The sequence below is a fragment of the Mobula birostris genome, chromosome 19 (genome assembly GCF_030028105.1).
Source record: "Mobula birostris isolate sMobBir1 chromosome 19, sMobBir1.hap1, whole genome shotgun sequence".
Taxonomy (NCBI): domain Eukaryota; kingdom Metazoa; phylum Chordata; class Chondrichthyes; order Myliobatiformes; family Myliobatidae; genus Mobula; species Mobula birostris.
The window spans coordinates 42,466,485-42,479,482 of record NC_092388.1 but is presented as its reverse complement, the minus strand read 5'-3'; positions in this window follow the sequence as shown (position 1 = coordinate 42,479,482).

Genomic DNA, 12,998 nt, shown 5'->3' with positions numbered 1-12,998 from the left:
TTCACAATAATCCACCTCTCCCCAGATACCTACCTCTGGTCCCAAGTCCCTATCCCTCTCCTTCTCCACTTTCTTTCCCTCAACCACCCCCCCCCCATCTTGTCCGTCATTACCGGACCCACACGACCCCCTCCCAGCAATTTCCATTCCTTCCCCACTCTCTTTCCCTCAACCGGTTCCAAACCACATTCAACGTATTAAGCAAAACACAGCCAGCTTCCAGTCGAGCCAACTCCAGTTCTAACCTCCGGGTATCATAGTCCAGATCGGGTTCCCTTTAAATTTACTTTGTTTGTGTTACAATCCGGACCGCTGACTCCCTGTTTCTCTTCGGTTCCCTGTTTTCCCGTGTCCCTCGGGCTTGGTGATTAGAGGCAATTTACTCTCGGCTGCACCGGCAGTTTATAAGTCTCCGGCTTTCAGCTGTTCTGTGCGAGAGCATTATGAAGTCTGAAGGTTGTGGGAGTAAACTAAGTTTCTTACTAGAGTAAGCCCAGTCTCCTCCCGAAGCAAGTGCTAGCAAGCTGCCTTCCCTTGCCAGAGCGAGTCAGTCAAAGTTAACCCGCTGGGGTGAGTCAAGAGCTCGCAGCTGCTTGGAGCGCTCTTGTGCCCAGTTATAGTACTGTCTATCGTTGTGTAGTCTCCGTATCCATGTCCTGCATCTAAAAGGGGTCCCGGTCCTGTGTCCTGGAAGGGTCCTGACCCTGTGTCAAGAGGAGTCCAGACTCCGTCCTGCGTCTAAGGAGGATTCCCGGCTCTGTTTCATGTCGTGTGTCTGAGTCCGTCCAATGAATAAGAGTCCCGATTGCGTCTACGGAGGATTCCCGGCTCAATGTTTTATGTAAAAGTTGCTGCAGCAGTCAGGCAGCATCTCTAGGAAGAGGTACAGTCGACGTTTTGGGCTGAGACCCTTCGTCAGGACTAACTGAAGGAAGAGCCAGTGAGAGATTTGAAAGTGGGGGGGGGGGGGGAGATCCAAAATGATAGGAGAAGACAGGAAGGGGAGGGATGGAGCCAAGAGCTGGACAGCTGATTGGCAAAAGGGATATGAGAGGATCATAGGACAGGAGGCCCGGGGAGGGGGAAGCCCAAAAGATAGACAAGGGGTATAGTGAGAGGGGCAGGGAGAAAGAGAGAAAAAGAATCTGTATATACATAAAGAACAGATGGGGTATGAGGGGGAGGTGGGGCATTAGTGGAAATTTGAGAAGTCAATGTTCATGCCATCAGGTTGGAGGCTGCCCAGATGGAATATAAGGTGTTGTTCCTCCAACCTGAGTGTGGCTTCATCTTTACAGTAGAGGAGGCTGTGGATAGACATATCAGAATAGGATGTGGAATTAAAATGTGTGGCCACTGGGAGATCCTGCTTTCTCTGGTGGACAGAGCGTAGGTGTTCACTGAGATGATCTCCCAGTCTGTGCTGGGTCTTGCCAATATATAGAAGGCCACATTGGGAGCACCGGATGCAGTATATCACCCCAGCTGACTCTCAGGTGAAGTGTTACTTCACCTGGAAGGACTGTCTGGGGCCCTGAATGGTAGTGAGGGAGGAAGTGTAAGGGAACAAGTGCTACACATATCCTTATAAGCAGAACAAGTGCTACACATGCCCTTATACTTCCTCCCTTACCACCATTCAGGGCCCTAGACAATCCTTCCAGGTGAGGTGACACTTCCCCTGTGAGTCGGCTGGGGTGATGTACTGCGTCTGGTGCCCCCGATGTGGCCTTCTATATATTGGCGAGACCTGACGCAGACTGGGAGATCATTTCGCTGAACACCTATGCTCTGTCTGCCAGAGAAAGCAGGATCTCCCAGTGGCCACACATTTTAATTCCACGTCCCATTCCCATTCTGATATGTCTGTCCACAGCCTCCTCTACTGTCAAGATGAAGCCACACTCAGGTTGGAGGAACAACACCTTATATTCTGTCTGGGTAGCCTCCAACCTGATGGCATGAACATTGACTTCTCTAGCTTCTGCTAATGCCCCACCTCTCCCTCGTACCCCATCCGTTATTTATATACACATTCTTTTTCTCTCCTTTTTCTCCCTCTGTCCCTCTCACTATACCCCTTACCCATCCTCTGGGCTTTTCTCCCCCCTCCCCCTTTTTCTCCCTGGGCCTCCTGTCCCATGATCCCCTCATATCCCTTTTACCAATCACCTGTCCAGCTCTTGGCTCCATCCCTCCCCCTCCTGTCTTCTATCATTTTGAATCTCCCCCTCTCCCTCCTACTTTCAAATCTCTTACTAGCTCTTCCTTCAGTTAGTCCTGACGAAGGGTCTTGGCTTGAAATGTCGACTGTACCTCTTCCTAGAGATGCTGCCTGGCCTGCTGTGTTCACCAGCAACTTTTATGTGTGTTGCTTTCAATTCCAGCATCTGCAGAATTCCTCGAGTCAATGTTTTATGTCCTGTGTCTGTCCCGTGGATAAGAGTCCCTGGCTCTGGGGGTCTGTGTTCTGAGTCCTAGCCCAGACACTTAGTCCCAGCCTAGTCCAGGGCCTGAGTCCTTGTCCATTACACTATTCCCACTTCTGCTCTGTTCTCCTTGTAATGAGCAATAAACTCAATTTAGTTAACCTCACAAGATGTGTTTGTGTCTTGCATTTAGGTCTGCCCTTGCTCTCCACCTTGTGACAGAGGGTTTATAATAGGCATCAGTTGATAAGCTGTCTCCAAGGATAGAGACAGAAAGATCAAGAAAGGGAATGGAGGTGTCAGCAATGGGTCAAGGAAATTTGAGGGTAGGGTGGAAGTTGGAGGCAAAGTTGAAGTTGTCGATAAGTTCTGTATGGGTGCAAGAAGCAGCACCAATGTAGTCGTCAATGCAGCATTGGAAAAGTTGGGGAGTGAACCAGTGTAAGCTTGGAAAATAGACTGTTCCACATAGTCGACAAAAAGGCAGGCATAGCTGGGATGCATGTGAGTGCCCATGGCTATACCTTTTGTTTGAAGAATGTGAAAGGAGCCAAAGGAGAAATTATCGAGAGTGAGAACAAGTTCTGCCAGACAGAGGAGAGTGGTGGTGGAGGAAAACTGGTTGGGTCTGGTGTCCAGAAAGAAATGGAGAGCTTTGAGGTCTTAGGGATGGAAGTGTACAGAGACAGGACATCCATGGTGAAAATAAGATGCTTGGGGTCAAGGAACTTGAAATCATTGAAAAGATCAAGAGCGAGTGAACTGTCATTGATGTAGGTAGGAAGGGACTGAACCGGGGAGATGAGGCAGGAACAAGCAGAAATAATGGGTCTATCTTGTCAGGCCAATTTGTGGGTCTGGTGGGAGGTAGAAATGGGAGAATCAATGAAAGGCCACATTCCTGGCCAGAAGATCCTATAGCTATGATGTATTGCTCTATGACTCTATAGATATTAATTGCATCTTCTGTGGATTCATTTCATTTGACATGCATTTGCCCATTTTACAGAATGTTCAAAGTACATTGATTGTCAACGTATACAGTGTACAACCTCGAGATTTGCCTTCTTGCAGGCAACCAAAACACAAAAACACAATAGAACCCATTTTTTAAAAAACACACAATGAAGACCATCAAAAACATGCAAACAATAAAAAGGTATTGTTTCCTAGTGGGAAGGTTTGCTCATGCTGCCTGTGGAGGGTGGGGGGGGGGGAGGGGTTTAAACTGGAGTTGCAGGGGGATAGGAACCAGAGTGCCAGAACAGATGGTGGAGAAGTTGTGCAGACAGGTGTTTTTAAGACCTCAAAGTCAGGAATCAAAAGGTTGAGTATGGTGCAACTAATGTTCTGAGCTGCATATACTTCAATGCAAGAAGTATTTAAGGAAAGGCAGATGAGCTCAGGGCATGGATTGACACGGAATTATGAGATGGTTGAGGAGGGGTAGGACTGGCATTTCAATATTCCAGAGTTCTATTGTTTTAGGCATGATGGAATGGGAGGGATTCAAGTGGGAGGGGTAGCATTACTAGTCAGGGAATATGACACAGCAATGCTCCACCACAACAGACTGGAGAACTCATCTAGTGAGGCTTTATGGGTGGAACTAAGGAATAGGAAAGGTATTTCTACATTAATGGGACTATATTATAGAGTACCCTACAGTCTGCAGGATTTAGAGGAATAAATTTGTGAACAATTTGCAGGCTGGTGCCATTAACATAAGGTTATTATAGTAGGTGATTTCAACTTTCCACATATTGTTTGGGACTCCATATTGTAAAACGACTAGATGGGATAGAGTTTGTCAAATGTGTTCAGCAAAGTTTCCTTAATTAGTATGCAGAAGTCCCAATGAGAGAGTGTGTGATACTTGAACTGCTATTAGGACATGAGACAGAGCAGGTGGCAAAAGTTTGTGTAGGGGAACACTTTGCACCTAGTGATCATAATGTTACTAGTTTCAAAGTAAATATGAAAAAAGATAGGTTTGGTCTGTGGGTTGAGATTTTAAATTGGAGAAATGACAATTTTGATGGTATCAGAAAGGACCTGGCAAATGTGGATTGGGACAGGTTGTTCTCTAGCAAAGGTGGACTTGATAAGTGGGAGGCCTTCAAAAGTGAATTTTTGAGAGCACACAGCTTGTATGTGCCTGTCAGAATAAAAGGTAAAGATAACAGGTTTAGGGAACCTCAGTTTTCAATAGATATTGAGGCTCTGGTTGAGAAAAAGGGTGTATAGCAGGTATAGGCAGGCAGGAACAAACAAGTTACTATAGAAGTATAAGAAATAGAAACATAGAAAACCTACAGCACAATACAGGCCCTTCGGCCCACAATCCTGTGCCGAACACATACTTATTTTAGAAATTACCTAGGGTTACCCATAGACCTCTATTTTTCTAAGCTCCATGTACCTATCCAGGAGTCTCTTAAAAATACCCTATTGTATCCACCTCCACCACCATCGCTGGCAGCCCATTCCACACACTCACCACTCTCTGCATAAAAAAAAACTTACCCCTGACATTTCCTCTGTATCCACTTTCAAGCACCTTAAAACTGTCTCCTCTTGTGCTAGCCATTTCAGCCCTGGGGAAAAAGCCTCTGACTATCCACACGATCAATGCCTCTCATCATCTTATACACCTCTATCAGGTCACCTCTCATCCTCTGCCGCTCCAAGGAGAAAAGGCCAAGTTCACTCACCCTATTCTCATAAGGCATGCTCGCCAATCCAAGCAACAACCTTGTAAATCTCCTCTGCACCCTTTCTACAGTTTCCACATCCTTCCTGTAGTGAGGTGACCAGAACTGAGCACAGTACTCCAAGTGGGGTCCGACCAGGGTTCTATATAGCTGTAACATTACCTCTCGGCTCTTAAACTCAAATCCACAGTTGATGAAGGCCAACGCACTAGGTATATAGATGAAAGTGGTATGGAGGGCTATGGTCTGGGTGCAGGTCCATGGGAGTTGGCAGTTTAGATGGTTCAGCGTGGACTGGATGAACCAGTTCACCGCGGAGGCAAGTGAAGCTGGTCCAGGAGCCCGGTGCCTACAGGCCACAGCCACGGGGCCAGTTCAGCGCTGAGACAAATGCCAATGGTTGCAAGCCACAGCTACAGAGTGAGATCAGCGCTGAAGCAAGAAATCTTGCAGAACTGTGACCTGAACATCAGTTTGTTCTTTGCCCTCAGTCTTGACGCCTTGATCAAATTGAGCAAGTTGTAAAAAACTAAACAAAACACATGGAATATGAACTGCAAGGTCCCCAAAAGTGAGCCACAGATATGGAGCCCATTCAGCGCTGAGGGGAGTGAATCCCAGTCAAGGAGCTCGATGGCTGCAGGGCAACAACCACTCCCAAACCTGGCGGAGCAGGACCCAAGACTCCTGCACCTCTGCCCGATGGTAGTAGCAAGAAGAGAGGGTGATCGGCCAAAAGCAGGCAGACAGCATTGAACACCTGTTCATTTTCCACTATCGTTCCTGACGGATTTTTATCTTGCTCACCGTGGAGTAATGGAGCCAACCATGCGTTTGTCTTCCGCCATCAGACCTCAAACGCAACGGCCACCCCCAGCGATGGCCGACTCGGTCAAAACTGCACACTCGAGAGTACAGTTTGTCAAATCCCCCAGGTGACTGCAGAAGCATCAGATCAGTTAGTCAGTTTAAAATAGCCTCCTTAAAAGCAAAACTGCAGGCTGTAGACTGCAGTGATCGCACTTCAGTAGAAGAGTATTTAGTAGTTTCATGGGCTGTCTGCAAAACTTCACCAATATTCACTGGCACCACCTTTCTAAAGTGTCTGTGCTCCCTGAAGTGTACTACCATTCTTTTTACTATTAACTACATTCTGGTCATCAAACGTCGTGGAATAGAAAGGACATAATTTCAAAGTCCAGTTCAAGAACATATATCAAAATTTGCAGTGATTCTGAAACAAGTCCTTGCAAGTCAATTTACTTCCTTCCTGAAGAATTATCATTTACTGTCTCTGCACCATCTGACTCAAAGACAACGTAAGATAAACAGTTTTTAATTTTACTACTTAGCTTATAATGTAGTGCTTAATCAAATGCCTTTTGAAAATTCATATATGCAGAAATAACAGCCCTTCAGTGTTTCTCTATCAACACACTGAATCAAATTTGCTATGAATGATAGTGCCTACAAACAGTATTTTCCCAGGGAACATTGAATTTTGCCATAGCTTATTAATTCGGCAAGTTTTCCTATTAGAATCGGAATCAGAATCAGCTTTATTACCACCAGCATGTGACGTGAAATTTGTTAACTTAGCAGCAACAGTTCAATGCAATACATAATCTAGCAGAGAGGAAAAAAACAAGTAAATCAATCACGTATATTGAATAGATTTTTTAAAAAGTGCAAAAACAGATACTGTATATTAATGAAAAGTGAGGTAGTGTCCAAAGGTTCAATGTCCATTTAGGAATCGGATGGCAGAGAGGAAGAAGCTGTTCCTGAATCATTGAGTGTGTGCCTTCAGGCTTCTGTACCTCCTCCCTGATGGTAACAGTGAGAAAAGGGCATGCCCTGGGTGCTGGAGGTCCTTAATAATGGACGCTGCCTTTCTGAAACACCGCTCCCTAAAGATGTCCTGGGTACTTTGTAGGCTAGTACCCAGGATGGAGCTGACTAGATTAACAACCTTCTGCAGCTTCTTTTGGTCCTGTGCAGTAGCCCCTCCATACCAGACAGTGATGCAGCCTGTCAGAATGCTCTTGGTGGTACAACTATAGAAGTTTTTGAGTGTATTTGTTGACATGCCAAATCTCTTCAAACTCCTAATAAAGTATAGCCGCTGTCTTGCCTTCTTTATAACTACATCGTTATGTTGGGACCAGGTTAGATCCTCAGACTTGACACCCAGAAACTTGAAGCTGCTCACTCACTCCACTTCTGATCCCTCTGAGGATTAGTATGTGTTCCTTTGTCTTATGATTCCTGAAGTCCACAATCAGCTCTTTCGTCTTACTGACGATGAGTACCAGGTTGTTGCTGTGGCACCACTCCACTAGTTGGCATATCTCACTCCTGTACGCCCTCTTGCCACCACCTGAGATTCTACCAACAATGGTTGTATTGTCAGCAAATTTATAGATGGTATTTGAGCTATGGCTAGCCACACAGTCATGGGTATATAGAGAGTAGAACAGTGCGCTAAGCACACACCCCTGAGGTGCACCAGTGTTGATCGTCAGCAAGGAGGATATGTTATCACCAATCCGCACAGATTGTGGTCTTCTGGTTAGGAAGTCGAGGATCCATTTGCAGAGGGAAGTACAGAGGCCCAGGTTCTGCAACTTCTCAATCAGGAATGTGGGAATGATGGTATTAAATGCTGAGCTGTAATCTATGAACAGCATCCTGACATGGGTGTTTGTATTGTCCAAGTGATCTAAAGCCGTGTGGAGAGCCATTGAGATTGCGTCTGCGGTTGACCTATTGTGGTGATAGGCAAATTGCAATGGATCCAGGTCCTTGCTGAGGCAGGAGTTCAGTCTAGTCATGACCAACCTCTCAAAGCATTTCATCACTGTAGATGTGAGCGCTACTGGGCAATAGTCACTAAGGAAGCTCACATTATTCTTCTTAGGCACTGGTATAACTGTTGTCTTTTTTGAAGCAAGTGGGAACTTCCGCCCATAGCAGTGAGAGGTTGAAAATGTCCTTGAATACTCCCACTAGTTGGTTGGCACAGGTTTTCAGAGCCTTACCAGGTACTCCATCGGGACCTTCCGCCTTGCGAGGGTTTACTGTCTTTAAAGACAGACTAACATCGGCCTCTGAGACAGAGATCACAGGGTCATCAGGTGCAGCAGGGATCTTCACAGCTGTAGTTGTGTTCTCCCTTTCAAAGCGTGCATAGAAGGCGTTGAGTTCATCTGGTAGTGAAGCATCACTGTCATTCATACTATTGGGTTTCGCTTTGTAAGAAGTAATGTCTTGCAGACCCTGCCAGAGTGGCCGTGCATCTGATGTGGCCTCCAACCTCATTCGAAATTGTCTGATATTACAAATATCAGACGTATTTGTGGCTGCAACACCGGGACTGCCACATCAATCGCTCATTTTTCTTTTACCAGAAGTGCCACAATCATATACACTACAGTATGTTTTAATTTTAAAAGCAGACATTTTTGTCTCACTTCTAATTCATTACTATTGTGTAAAATCAGGCTTGTGATGAATGCATGCTCACAAACCAGAATACAGAAAGCAATGGCTTAATATTTTGTGCAGAGCTTGAGGGGCAGTCCAGACACTTTAATAAAACCAGGCAATGCTTACATCATTGTTTATGAGTGGCTCTCACAAATTTCTATCCAAGTTTTTTGAATGGCCTCTGTGCTCTCTCATTCACTCACAGTAGGTGAGGCACAACACATAAGATATTAAAATATATAAAGTTGTTGATATCTGATATTGATGCTGCAACAGTTTTTTCATTGCACCTGTGCATATATATACTGCACGTGTACATGGTAATAACATTGCCTCCTCGCTGACGATCAACGCTGGCGCACCACAGGGATGTGTGCTTAGCCCACTGCTCGATCCTCTCTACACCCATGACTGTGCGGTGAGACACAGCTCAAATTCCATCCGTAAATTTGCTGATGATGCAACCATCATTGGCAGAATCTCAGATTGAGACGAGAGGGCGTACAGGAGCGAGATATACCAGTTAGTTGAGCAGTATCACAGCAACAACCTTGCACTCAATGTCAGTAAGACTAAAGATTGTGGACTTCAGAAAGGGTAAGATGAGGGAACACCTACCAGTCCTCATAGAGGGATCAGAAGTGGAAAGAGTGAGCAGTTTCAAGTTCCTGGGTCTCAATATCTCTGAGGATCTAACCTGGTCCCAACATATTGATACAGCTATAAAGAAGGCAAGACAATGTTTATATTTCAATAAATAAATAACTGCTTAATATAAATAAATATAATTTATTTATTTATTTATTCTATATTTATCATGCATTGCATTATGCTGCCACTAAGTTAGCAAATTTCACGACATAATACTGCGATATTAAACCTGATTCTGATATGAAGATAAACTTGATTTTAACTACATTAGACATGTAACCTAAGGATTCCCCATGGGAATTATAAGATAAAATCAATTAAGAGGTCATCAATCAGAAACATTTACTTTGTCGACATTTGGCGCCTGATGGCATATCTAGTATTTTCTGCGTTCCCGCCGGCTCGGTGTTTATTTTCATACTTGTGTAGTATGACAGTAATGCCACCAGATGGCAGTAATTTGGAAAATTTGCAGTGTTACTGTATGTCTGCGCTAGTCACAGCTCCACTTCTCACCACCGGGTGGCGCTGGGGTACCTAATAAAGTCTTTCAGATCTTCCTGGCTGCTCTTTCTGTAAATCTAAAGTAAAAACATTTTTATACATTTTTGATACTTTGTAATAATTTTTTTGTCTTAATTTCTTGAGCTATGGACTGGTGGAAAATAAGACACTGTATACCACAAGGCAGACTGTAGTTCTCAACTAATATGAAGGGCTGTCCTATTTTTTTAAGGCCTAAATCCAGGTCATTCAGCTTTAGTTTTCTTCTGGCTTTCAGTAGCTGATCTGAACCTTGATTTCTTTCGTCTGCTAAAAACTCCTTATGTCAAAATCTGTCAATCTTTGATATAAAATTGCTGTTTTTTTAGTCATCTTCTTTGAAAGCAACACACTAAATTGGAAGAATTGTACTTAGAATTCTTCCTGTTTACTACAATGTATTCAGTGCTCATGATGTGTTCTGCTTTATGCTGAAGAAACGAAATGCTGTTCAGCTGCCTGCTTTGCAGAAGACATTTATTCAGTCTGCAAGGCTGAGCCTGAGCTTCCAGTCCTCTATAAATTTAAAGCAACAAACAATCTGCTGGAGGAATTCAGCAAGTTAAACAACATCTGTAGGAGGAAAGCCATTATCAAGGTTTCCAGTCAAAACCATGCAACAGGGCTATAAATTTATTTCTCCATCCCACTCCCACTCTATCCTGTTTTCAGGCTCCCACGCCCAGTACTAGCTTGAGTTAATTTTTCATCTGGTTGTGTTACAAACGTAGAGTATCGAGCTATACAGCACAGATAAAGGCTCTTTGCCCAACATGTTCACGATGTCAAACCAGGTAGTCCCAATTTCCTGCATTTGGCCGAAATCTCTCTAAGTCCTGCCCCTCTATGTTCCTATTTCAGTATTATATTCTATTGTAATAAACATCTCAACATACTGTACATACTTCTCGATGTCACATTTTATTGTGTTGCCTGGTTGTATATTTGCAAACTTCTACCTCACAGGCAACTGTGCGACTACTCACCAATGGTGATGCACGGAACATTGGGAAGTGCTTTTTGGGTTAACTTCACTTGCCATTCACTTTACCAGTTATCACATAGTTCTGTGAAAGAAGAACCCGTGAACTAGTTTGTTTTTTGCAAACTTTTAAGGTTATACCATGCCAAGCCACCTCACTGAAATAGTTAATTTCAATTCCATGACGGGTCTGTTTCAGCCAAACATCATCTGGCACATCCTCTCCACGACCTACTGAATAAGCTGTGGAGGACCCTTTCGAACAGACTCATTCAGCTCCTCTGTCACGAGGATTGTTACAGAAAATCTTCCCTACCAGATGCAATAAGGATACACAACAGTTCATCTCTGTGCAACAGAAGAATACACATCATAGCACAATAGTCCCTGTTTTATTATTTCATATGTTATTATTGCACATTGGTAAATGACTATTGTGTACTATATTATTAGTTAAGTCTGCACACTGCTAAATGTGTTTTTAAATGTTGCTGCTGTATTATTATTATTATTATCTGCAAACCGGTGACATTTTTGGTTCCTTTGCTGAACCCTGTTCCTCCCCCTCACTGCCTCCACCATTCTAAATACAGCCCGGCTGGTGGAACTTAAACTGAACATTTTCTGTCTCTCCATGAATGTGGCTATACCCTTCCATTTCAATTTGCCCTTTTTTTCTTTTCTCTTTCAAACTATTTTAAAAGTAATGTCAATCTGATAATATTGGGCTGGAACTTTCGCAAACGATCTTGCTGTTATCTCCACCCCATCCTCTCTCCCTGCAACTTACGACATGCCTATCTTCTCACGTTACCAGTTCTGACAAATGGATCCCTGACCCAAAATGTTGTCTTTGTTCCTTTCCCCACTACTGTGGGATGCTGCCAGCATTTTGTTCTTGTTTAGGATTTTCAGTATGTGCAGTTATATAGCCCGATGATGTAACACTTTGTTGAAGTAATCTATTACAGCTTTGTCACGTCACTCGTAATTTTATATTCCTGCCTATACAATTTAGTACACTGGCAGACATGGATATCTGGCTTTCTGTGGCATTGTTTGTCAATAATAAACATTGGGAATGGTTAAAACCCTAACCCTGAAGACACCTTTACTTATTTCCTTCTGTTCTGTGTACATAGTAAATAGTACTTCCAGTTTCTTCTGCTGCCTAACTAATGTCATAAGGAGGTCAATAATTGGTCTTGGATTTTGTGAAATTTAGTTCTAGCTCAAAAATTTAGTTCTAACTCACTGTCTCTTCTGTTGAACCTAAATTGGAAACCTATCTGCATTTCAACCAGCAAATAGGCTCCCTTGCATACATTTATTTATTTGCGTGTGCAAGCGTGTGCATCTGTGCATGTGCGTGCATTCGTGCATGTGCGCGATGATGTCTTTTTCAAGCCTTTACAAGGTGCGGAGCGAGAGAGAGACTGTGTGGCGTGCCACTCCTCACACAGACATTTTTGCAGTATCTTTCCCTTTTTTATTTTACGAGGTCGAGTTGCGATCTCAACATTCAACCCAGCACGGATGGAAAGCGTACTCGGGAGCGGCTCCAACTGGATTCGAACCCAGGAACCTTCGTTCCGGAGTCTGACGCTGATGTCATTGCGCCACCAGCCGGCCCCTTTGCATACATTTAAACATAAAGGTGGTTTTGCCTGCAACAAATCATAATCTCCAGGTGAAATCAGTGCCATTGGAAAGTTGGCTCATATAGTGCTCGCTTTAGTGTGGCAGTGATACTGTAGGTCTGGTATCATTTACATACTTAATAACACTATTGGCCACACAACACTCATTTTGTCTACTCCTGGCAGATATGGGAGCTTGTAGGGCAAGCTTTGCTGTTCACTCCCAGTGAAAACAATATGTTGTAGAGGGCAGTAACAGGTCTACATATTGCATCTGCCAAGCTGAGTTTTCAATGGTTATCACAATGCATCTGTAATTGTATCTTCACTAAACTCAGATTTTCTGTTCGTATTAGTGCTGAACTGCATGCTGTCATCACTGATCCCTTGACTGGTGTGCAGCAGATAGTGGCTTGGGGCTACTCTTGACATGGGACACAATTAGGCCAGACCATTGTGTGGGGGTTGTAAGGACCGAGAGGAGATTGCTGCGTCTTCCTACCCCCACCTTTTGTTCAGCCTTTCCTTTGGCTGCATTGAGAGCATTGAC